The sequence below is a fragment of the Trichosurus vulpecula genome (assembly GCF_011100635.1).
Source record: "Trichosurus vulpecula isolate mTriVul1 chromosome X unlocalized genomic scaffold, mTriVul1.pri SUPER_X_unloc_1, whole genome shotgun sequence".
Classification (NCBI taxonomy): Eukaryota; Metazoa; Chordata; class Mammalia; order Diprotodontia; family Phalangeridae; genus Trichosurus; species Trichosurus vulpecula.
In genome coordinates this window covers 2171322-2182535 of record NW_023494377.1, presented here as the reverse complement: position 1 = coordinate 2182535, position 11214 = coordinate 2171322, and positions in this window count along the sequence as shown.

The following is an 11214-nucleotide window of genomic DNA, read 5'->3' as shown; positions in this document are numbered from 1 at the left end:
CATTTCAATGTCCATTTAATGAAATGTCTTCAGTTCTCTACTTTATTTTTTCACAGGTTGTTGCTACGTAGGTAACTAAATAGGCATGAATGTGCTCAGGGCTTGAACTATGTAGGGTTTAGCACAGAGCCTGGCACATAGTAAGCACTTTAAAAACGCTTTAACACTAGAAGAGACCTCAGTGGCATCATCATCATCATCATCATCGCTAGCATTTATTTAATGCTTTCAGGTTTGCAAAGCACTTTACATATATTATCTCATTTGATCCTCACAACAACCCTGGGAGGTAGAAGCTATTATTATGCCCATTTTACAGGGGATAAAACTGAGGCAGGAAGAAGTTAAGTGACTTGCTCAGAGTCACGTAACCAGTAAGCATCGGAGGTGGGATTTGAACTCAGGTCTTCCTGATTCCAGGCCTGGCACTCTTTCACCCAGCTGTCCAGGCCATACCTCAACACAAATCCTCTCTACTGACAAGTGGGCAATTAGCTTCCAGTTTAAGGGAACCCACTACTTCTCAAGGCAGCCCATTCTACTTTGGGACAGCTCTCCTTTTTAGGAAGTTTTTCCCAGTATCAAATCTAAATTTGCCTTTTTGCAACTGCTACCCATGGCCCCTCTGGGGCCAAGCAGAAAAAGTATACTCCCTCTTCTATTTGGCAGCTATTCAAGTGCTTAAAAATAGCTATCATGTCCCCCCTCGGTCTTCTCTAGGCTAAACATCCCTAATTCCTTCGACTGAACCTTATATGGCATGAACACTAGGCCCTTCTCCATTCTGGTACCCTCGTCTGTATACCCTTAAGAGCATCTATCTAATGCCTTATTATCTGAAGCTAACAAATAATGACGCTATCCAGTGAAACGCAAGGTCTAATGGTTCCAAGATGGAAATGCTTTGAGTGTGACCCTGGTGGTGAATTGTCATCTGAAGATCACTCTAGCAAAATTCAGGATTTATCACCACCTCAATGTTGGCCATGACATGATGAATTTGGGGGAGGGAAAGACAGAGAGCTGTAGCCATATGGAAAGGCTGAGATCAGCATAGATGAATGGGGTACCCACACCTAAATGATCATGTGGCTAGCTTCGGAAGCATACAAGCAAGGAAGTATATACCAACTGAAAATAATTGTATTAAAGTGACAATCAACATTTGAGTACATACAATTTGTTAAGCTCCAGCTTGAAATAAATAAAGAAGAAATGGGTCCTTTCCATTCAGAACCAAGTCTAATTAAGGATATGTGATTGATACATTTAAAATGTTTTAAGAACACTAGCAAAAATCAGCATAAAAATGAATATAGTATAAAGTGCTGTACATAAGTGCTAAGGTGGTGTTGAATAATGAGATGTTCAGAGTGGACCCAGGGAAGTTTTCTCAAAGGGTGTGAATATTTAGTTTGGATTTTAAACAGGAAAGGGGTAAGATTGTTGTTGAGAAGGGGACAGTATAGGTAGCCCTAATTAGTGGAGAATAGATCTCAAAGCCTTACCGTCTACTGTTCAAGTCTCTTTCATTGAGATTTCCAGTGGAAGAAGGGAACAAACAGTTGTCAGCAGCTACCTCTTCATGACTATGTACTCTTAGGATCATGCTTCCTCTCCTTCAGCCTCTTAGCAATATTAAGACTTCATGGAAATAAAAACTAGCTTATTAAGAAGAGGTTGGGGACCCTTTGGATAAGACATTTTTAAGTGGTTGGAATGGAAAATAGACTGGCATTGAGGAAAAACAGAATCTTATAAATGTCCAGAGAGCTTAGAGAGTTATGCAAAATGACAGTTCACTAGAGAGAGAGATTATATCATTTTGGAAAGAGGAAAGAAAGCTTCCCAGATGAGGTGACATTTATGTTGATTGAACTGATGATTGGCTTTGAATGCCACTAGGTGGCACTACACTGGATAGAGTGCCAGGCCTGGAGTTAGGAAGACTCATTTTCCTGAATTCAAATCTGGTCTGGGACACTTCCTAGCTGTGTGACCCTGGGCAAGTCACTTAACCCTCTTTGCCTCAGTGTCCCCATCTGTAAAATGAGTTGGAGAAGGAAATGGCAAACCAAGCCAGTATCTTTGCTGAGAAAACCCCAAATGGGGTCGTGGAGAATCAGACATGGCTGAAAAGAATGACAACAACTTGAATGCCAATGATACAAGCTTCCCTAAGGATGGAGGAGGTGTGTGTGGGAGGGGAAGGGAGTGGGGGAACTAGAATGCCTGGGGGGGGGGGGTTCTTAATCTGAGGTCTGCAGACTCCCAAGGGGTCCACAGATAGATTGAGGGCGTCTGTGAACTTGGATGGGGAAAAAATTACATCTTTATTTTCCCTACCCTCTAACTGAAATTTAGTATTTCCTTCAATTGTGAAGATAGGAAACAAACCATTATTCTCAGAAGGCTTCCATCAACTTCAGCAGACTACCAAAGGGGTCTGTGAAACAAAAAAAGAGTCTGCATTAAAGTAATTCCACTAATTGGCATTTTTCATGTGACCTATTCGTGACTGTTATACTCGGAGGTACCCGGGATCTGCTTATCCCAGACTAATGATGTGTAAAGGGCTCCATCCCCCATTGTCAACCTGTGAGTATAAAACTACCCAGATTGCAATCCTACCTTAAGCTACTCTGAATCACCCATAATCTTAATAGAGCTGATTTCCTGGGTTGCAATTATGTACGTAGCTTCATTTACCAGAACCAGACTAAGACTGGAATCCAAGGATGCCTAAGTCTCCTCGTATCCTTTTCACTTGAGTAAACATTCCATTGGTGGCTAGTATCCTTTTAATCAACACTGTCGTTAGACTAATGGTAGGTGTGATTGTGTATTTGTTCCATGAGATCCAGGACCAGAATAATGCTTTTGGCAACGAGGATGAGATCCTGGGAGACAGTCTCAGTTGCTTCATTTAACATGGGCCTTCTCAGGGGAAGGAGGCAGTGATTGAAATCCCAGGTTGGAAGAGCCCTGACCCATTGTTTGCCGTTGCCAAGCAGCTTTTACAGCTGTCCCCTGTGGCTGAATGGGATGGAGAGTGGTCCATGGGGGAAAGAGAATTGGCAGAGGTGGTGGAAGCTAAGCAGACTATGAGAAACTCAAGAAATGTAGATTGGGTTGGATATTTTAAGCAGTTCATTTATTCATTCATTCACCAAGTATGTATCCATTACCCACTGTGTTCTAGACACTAGGGATACAAGATAAAAATTTTAAAAGTCTCTATCCTGGGAGAGATCATATGCTATTGGAGGGTAACAATATGAGCCCAGAAAAGGAGACACAAAATATATACAAAGCAATTTCCTATGGAGAAGGCACTACCAACTGGGGGCAGGAAAATAAAGATAGACTTTCTTTTCTTTTCTTTTTTGGAGGTAATCGGGGTTAAGTGACTTGCCCAGGGTCACACAGCTAATACATATCTGAGGTCACATTTGAACTCAGGTCTTCCTGACTTCAGGGCCAGTGCTTTATCCACTGCAGCGTCACCTAGCTACCCCAAGGATAGAATTTCTATAGGACGCGGCCCTAGAGCAAAGTTTTGAAGGAATCTCAGGGTTTTACAAGATGAAGGTGGGGAGAGAGTGCATTCCAGGTATGGGGGACAACTTATGTAAAGAGATGGAGATAGGATATGAAATATCATATATAGCAATCAGCAGGTAGGCCATTTGGACATGAACATAGAGTGAACGAAGGAGAATGATGTTCAGTAAGCCTGGAGCCAGATTGGAAAGTGCTTTAAAGCTGACAAAGGTGGGATGTGAGACCCAAGGGGGAAGGATCATAATATCATTGATTTAGAGCTAGAAGGGATCTAAAAGGTCGCTTAGTCCCTATTTTACAGATGAGGAAACTGAGGCCCAAGGAAATTACCCAGCATCACATATGAGGTAAGACGCAGATTCAGGATTGTAACCAACATTCTCTAACTCAAGATCCACTGGACCACACTGCCTCTCTCTAAAATAATAGAATTTGTATGTTATCCTAGGAGCAGGAGGGAGTCGCTAGAGTTTTTTGGGAAGAGGAGTGACATGGACAGACACCGCAGGGCTTTAGGAGGATCACTTTGGCAGTTGAGTAGAGGATGGGCTATATAGGAAAGATTCACTAGAGACAAGGAAACCAATTAGGATACTGCTGCCCTAGATCAGGCAAGATGAGATATGATGAAAGCCCAAACCAGTATGGTAGCCAATGGAGGTGGGAGGTATTGTGGCAGGACAATAAACAGCAGTAGCCAGAAAGCTCTCAGCCCAAACCAACAAGGTTAAGGGGGAATTAAAGAACTTTTAAAAGTAGGAGAAAGCCCATAAAATGAGTGAGGCACTGACAGAGGCCAACTTTAGAACTGCAAAGGCTGAAATGGAAGGCCAAGTAAATCAACTTACTGACCCAAGAAGGCAGTTACATGTCCAGAGGGCAAAGCAGCCTTTGGGCTGCAGACCAGCACAGAGAAGACCAAAAAGATGGATGGATGAATGAATGAATGAATGAATGAATGAATGAATGAATGAAGCATTTATTAAGTACCTACTATGTGCAAAGCACTGTGCTAAGCCCTGGAGATACTGAGAAAAGTCAGTCCCTGCTCTCTAGAAACTCACCTTCTAATCAGGAGACGATGAACAGGGAAGTTTTCATTTGCAAATGAGATAGAAAAGGCCCAGGGGATAGTGACAAAGCAAATGGTTTCATGTCATTTCCACTGATAAAATCATATCCATTTCTAATGTTGAACCATTTGATAATGCCAAGGACTTTCGTAGCAGGGGTATTTCTAGTCTTCAATAACTGTGGCTCCAGATCAGTGACCAGGCCACATCTCCATGGGAGTTGCTTCCTAGAAGGATGATGAGGCTCCTGTTTGTGGTCATGGGCTTGGGTTAACCAAGTGGCAGGCATGCATTTGATGGGTCATTAGGAATTATCATGTAGGTACAAGCTTACTAGGAGTGTGGGGCTCCGGTTGGGAATACGAATAACAAGACAACATTCTAGAAGACACGAGGGAGAGAGTTGTGGTAAGGAAGATTAAACAGAGGAAAGTCAGCAAATCAATGTTCAATTGTTTTATTTTTCAGCTTTAAATCTGTTTGTGTTTATGAGTTGCTGAGAGATGGCCATATGTGCTTATTATATGCCTACTTAACCATCTATTCACAAACCAGAAGGTTTGTCTCCTTTTCCAACAAGGTAAAATGTACAGAACTTGGGAGGAAGAGTTCATTTATCAATTACTGACTAAAAGTGAGGGATGGAGGGGTGGAAAGAAAGAAGGTGAATTTCAATGGGAGGAAAATTCCCACCAGATATTGAATCAAAATTTCTTTAATTCCTCACTTTTTACAAACCCTCATATTGGAATATTTTATTGGACTTACCTTATCCTGCATGGCAGGGACCAATGAGGATAACATCCAGGAGCTTCAGGATGCTTGGAGGAGACAACACAAATAGAAGTTTTCATCTGTAAGTGAGATGGAAAAGTCCCACGATCTTTAGAGGCTAATGGCAAAGTAGATGGCTATACATCATTGGAATGTCATTTCCACTGATAAAATCATATCAATTTCTGATATTGAACCATTAGACTCTAGGCAAAAGGACATAGTCCTTTCCTGCATCGTGATTACAGTACACTGGAACCCAGTGGTGGGATTCAAATCAATTAACAACCGATTCTCCACGGAATCGAGCTCAGGCACCACCGCCAGTGACATGGCAGGTGCAGGCCCCACCCCTGCTAACAACCAGTTTGCCAAACTCAACCTTAAATTAGGTGCCGGTTCTGCCAAACCGGTATGAACCGGCTGAATCCCAACACTGCTGGAACCCCAAATTGATGTACAAATTGCCCAGTTACACCACAGTCAATCATGCTGCTTGTTTTAATAACTTGAATGTCAACAGAGGAGAATTCTACAGAGAATCTAGTAAAGCACGCATTATAGACCAATTAGTCCTCTAGCCCATACTCCAGTTCAATGGTGGTCCTTATGTCAATCTCTTGGTTTTCTGAATAAACCAAAGCCGGAAGAGTGAAAGAGGAGAACCCAAAGGGGAAATGGCTAAATGCTACTCGGTGATTTTTGGTGCTTTTGAGAAATTTCAAAAGCTGACGAGAGGCAGATGTGGGGTGGTAGATAGAGAGTTGGCCTCAGAGACAAGAAGATCTGAGTTCAAATCTTACTTCTGACACATCCTGGTGGTTTGACTCTGTGCAAGTCAGTCATGTCTCAGCGCTCCAGGCAGCACTTTAAACTGCAGAGCCATGAAAGAATGGGTGCTTCCTCACTGGGAGTTCTCCCCCAGAGAAATCACAGGTCTAGTCCAAAAAAGCAGTTGACAACTGTATTGTTTGACTGACAAGGTTCCCATTGGGCTCACCCTGGCTTCAGTGAGGAGCAAGGATGTCTGCAAGAGCCAGTACCGGGAACCACAGGTCTGGTTTCACTAGGGGGAAATGATGGGTGAGAACATCCTCATTGGACTTTGTTTGTGTCCCAGACCTGTCATTCCCTGGTGTAGGGAATTCTCAGCCGAGGAAACTCCTCCCAGTGCAGGCCTGTAACCACTCTGTCATTTGTAGTCTGAGAGAGCTGCCTGGGGAAACTGAGGTAAGTTGTCCAGAGTCACTCAGCCTGTCTATGTCAGAGGTAGGACAGGAACCCAGGCCTTCCTGTCTGGACAGCTCTCTACCCACCCTGCCACACTTCTTCTCATTATGATATTATTATCATAGAATATAAAGTGTATCATGAATCGTTATAAGATATAATATATAAACTATATAATGAATCATTATATCATATATAGAAAATATAATTATAACATAACATAAAATATAATGGAATATTTTGACCAGATTTGTGATTTTATTGGTATAGGGAGTTCCCAGATGAAGTAACTCCCTCTCCCAACTCAGATCTTCCACTGTTCCATAACTAATAGTCTGGGAAAATTGCCCAGGGGCATTTCCTACATGAGGTACTTTGCCCAGGGTCACATGGCCAATATGTGTCACAAGTCAAATTTGAACTCGGGTCTTGTTGACTCTAAGGCCAGTTCTCTATCTACTATACCACACTGTCTTTCTGCTTCCTGTTTTTAGGCTAAAAATATCAGACCTGCTCATCTAAAAACAATCTGGAATGTAATCAGTTGGGACAATATCACTGGAAGATGCGTGGCCCACAAATAGGGCAGGAGTGTCATTCTACTCACTGTTTCAACATTTGTTCTCAGGAGGTTATTTCGGTAGCGTGTGGGGCGCTATGCTCTGTGCCCAAGCGGCTGCTTTCTCCCGGGACTCTCTCAAATTACCTAGGAAAGAACAGATTGGCAACCAGGCAAAGGCTTTAATGCCTTGACAGATTGCTTATTTTTGAACCTTTTTGGTTTGGGGCCAAAGTATGGAAATGGCTGGTGTTTTCCTATGTGAAAACTTGAGCAGTTCCATATGGATGTGGCTCTGTTGAATGTCTTTATTTTCAGAGAGCCTAAATGCCTATGAGGGTCAAAGCTTTCTTTATATGTATATAGATACGAATGTAATACACATCCATATTTGTGTGTCTATAGACATGAATATTATATAGATATATAGATATATAGATATGTATGTACACAGGCTCGCACATATAGATATAAAAATCTAGTCACCAAGCATTTAAGTGCTTATGGGGGTCAAAGCTCTTTCATATGTGTATAGATAGGAATGTAATACATATCCATATATATGTGTGTGTATGTGTGTATAGACAGGAATATTATATATATGTATATACACATACTCACATATATAGATATAAATCAAGTCGCCAAGCATTTTAGTGCTTATGGGGGTCAAAGCTCTTTCATATGTGTATAGATAGGAATGTAATACATATCCATATATATGTGTGTGTATGTGTGTATAGACAGGAATATTATATATATGTATATACACATACTCACATATATAGATATAAATCAAGTCGCCAAGCATTTTAGTGCTTATGGGGGTCAAAGCTCTTTCATATGTGTGTAGATAGGAATGTAATACATACCCACATATGTGTGTATGTGTGTATAGACATGAATATTATATATATGTATATACACATACACATATAGATATAAATCAAGTTGCCAAGCATTTAAGTACTTATGGGGGTCAAAGCTCTTTCATATGTGTGTAGCTATGAATGTAATACATATACACATATGATATGTTTATAGACATGAATATTATATATACACACATATAAAAGTCAAGTCAACAAACATTTATTAGGTACTTATGGGGGTCAAAGCTCTCTATCATCAGTGTATAGATATGAATATATACACATACATAGTCATCGACAATCACTTATTAAATGCTTACTATGTATCAGACACTGTGCTAAGTGTTACACACTCACACATGTAAATGGATATGTATGTGTGTGTATGTGTGTGTGTGTATGGGGTGGGGGGGTAGGGGGTGACCAGATTCAAAATGACATTGGAATATCAATCCTTTGTAAGGAAACTCCTCTTTGTGCAGATCAGCACCTGTAACAAACCTAAGAGCAAGGGATCTTAGCCTGGGGTCTGTGAACTTCTTGGTTTTGTTTTTTTTTTTAATTTATTTATTTAACATATTTAGTTTTCAGCATTGGTTTTCACAAGAGTTTGAATTACAAATTTTCTCCCCATTTCTACCCTTCCACCCCACTCCAAGATGGCATATATTCTGGTTGCTCTGTTCCCCAGTCAGCCCTCCCTTCTGTCACCCCACTCCCCTCCCATCCCCTTTTCCCTTCCCCTCTTGTAAGGCGAGCTAAATTTCTACTCCCCATTGCCTGTGTATCTTATTTTCTAGCTGCATGCAAAAAACTTTTTTTTGTTGTTTTTGAACGTCTGTTTTTAAAAACTTTGAGTTCCAAATGCTCCCCCCTCCTCCCTTCCCACACACTCTCCCCAACTTCTTGGTTTTTTTAAAAAATACATTTTGATAACCATATTTAAACATGATTGGTTTCCTTTGTAATTCTGTGTATTTTGCTATATACATTTTAAAACATGATTCTGAGGAGTCCATAAAGCTTCACCAGATTGCTGAAGAATTCCAAATCACAAAAAAGGTTAAAAATCTGTCTTGAAGAGCTTCCTGGGAGGCTGAGAAATTAAGAGACTTTCCCAGGGTCATTCAGCCAGCATGCATCAAAGGGAGCAGCTAAACTCAGGTCTTCCTGTCTCCAAGGAAGGGTCTCTATCCATCATGACATACTGCATCTGTCTATATACAGAACAGAGAGAGAGACAGACAGACAGACAGACAGATGGATAGATTGACAGAGAGAGAGAGAGAGAGATGGATAGATGGATGGATGTAGATAGAAATATTAATTTTTTTCTAATGTTTATATAGTGCTTACCATGTACCAGGTATATATATGTGTGTGTATGTGTGTGTGTGTGCGTATGTATGTGTGTGATACAATGTATGTGTATGTCTAATCCCACAACCCAAAGATTTCTTTTTCTTCCTTCTGTGTGTGTATGTGTGTGTGTATGTTGTGTGTATAACTCCACAACCTAAATACTTCTATTCTCATGTTAATTAAATCTCGGGGGAATTCTTTCTAATTCTGTTGTTCAATGGTTACGGTACAACTAGTGCTTTGCCATGATGGACACATTGAAACGTATCCTATGGAGTGACTCATAGTTCCACAGAAAAGTCATCTTGTATTGTTATAAGTGATCTTAAATATAACTTCTTTCCATAGCAGAGACCACCTAGAGGTTGACTGCAAAAGTTTTCTCGACAGACAGTCTTTGAATACTGGTGACCTCTCTGACAGGTCTGACATCGTCACCATTCACTGGCTGTCAACATGATACTTAGAGAGCTGCTTTAAGTGAGAAGCGCCTTTGAAAGGACCCTTAAGGGATGGACTAAGAGCTGAGAAAAGGCTCCTTCCTCCCCTGGGTAGAGAGGTGGGAGGACTAGGCACGGGAAATATTGCACATGCTATCAGATTCAATTGATGCAAGGATTGGTTTTGCTAAATTTGTTTTTCTTTCCCTTCTTTTTAAAATTTTAATCTTTGTTACAAGAACCATCTCACTGGGGTGGATATGTTCAGAAACAAAGATGACATAAAAACAGAAGATATCAATAAAGATAAGATTAAAAAAAGAACATAACCTTGAAGCTGCACAATCCAGAGAAAGATGATTTGGGATCTGTACAATTCTTGTTGTCCGTTTCCTTTGCAGAGATGTAAAGTTCTTAATGTTATCTCTCGATAGGAGAATTCTTATCAAAAAGTCTGCAGAAATCTTAGACGTGGTGTATCAAATCTTTCTCTAAACAAAGCCAAAGACATCTTTGTGGCAAACCATGATGATACACCAAGCTAGCAATACACAAACAGTTATGCCACAATTCAAAAAGAATATTGCTTACAAATTGGTTCATCTGAGAAAATCTGGGGGTTTTCAAGGTCTTCCGGTTCACCATGAGTCATCAACGTGACATAGCAGGCAAGAAAGCTAATGAAAATTCAAAGGCCTTAGACAGTGGCCAAGACTAGGGAGGTGCTCATACCTCCTGCTGGTTATACCCTGGCCAGATTACACGTGATATACTGTGTTCAGTTCTGGGCACCATATTTTATAAAGGATGTTGATAAACAGGATGGTGTCTAGAAAAGGGTAAATCAGGAGTGGGGAAGGGCAGCTAGGTGTGCACTAGTAGAGCACTGGCCCTGGAGTCAGGAGGACCTGAGTTCAAATCTGGCCTCAGGTGCTTGACACATTTACTAGCTGTGTGACCTCGGGCAAGTCACTTAACCCCAATTGCCCTGCCTTTCCCCCTGCAAAAAAAAAATCAGGAGTGGGGAAATTGTGGCCTCAAGGCCACATGTGGCCCTCCAGGTCCTCAAGTGCAGCCCTTTGCCTGAATCCCAACTTCACAGAACAAATCCCTTTAATAAAAGGATTTGTTCTGTAAAACTTAGACTAGGTCCAAGGATCTTGAAGGCCACATGTGGCCTCAAAGCCACAGGTTCCCTACCCCTGGTAAACCATTGGTGAGGGGCCTCTAGTTCATGTCATTGGAGGATTGCTTTAAGGATATGAAGCAGACTAAGAGAGGCATGATTGCTGACTTCAAGTATTTAAAAAGTTGACATGTGGAAGAGAGAATGGGCTTAT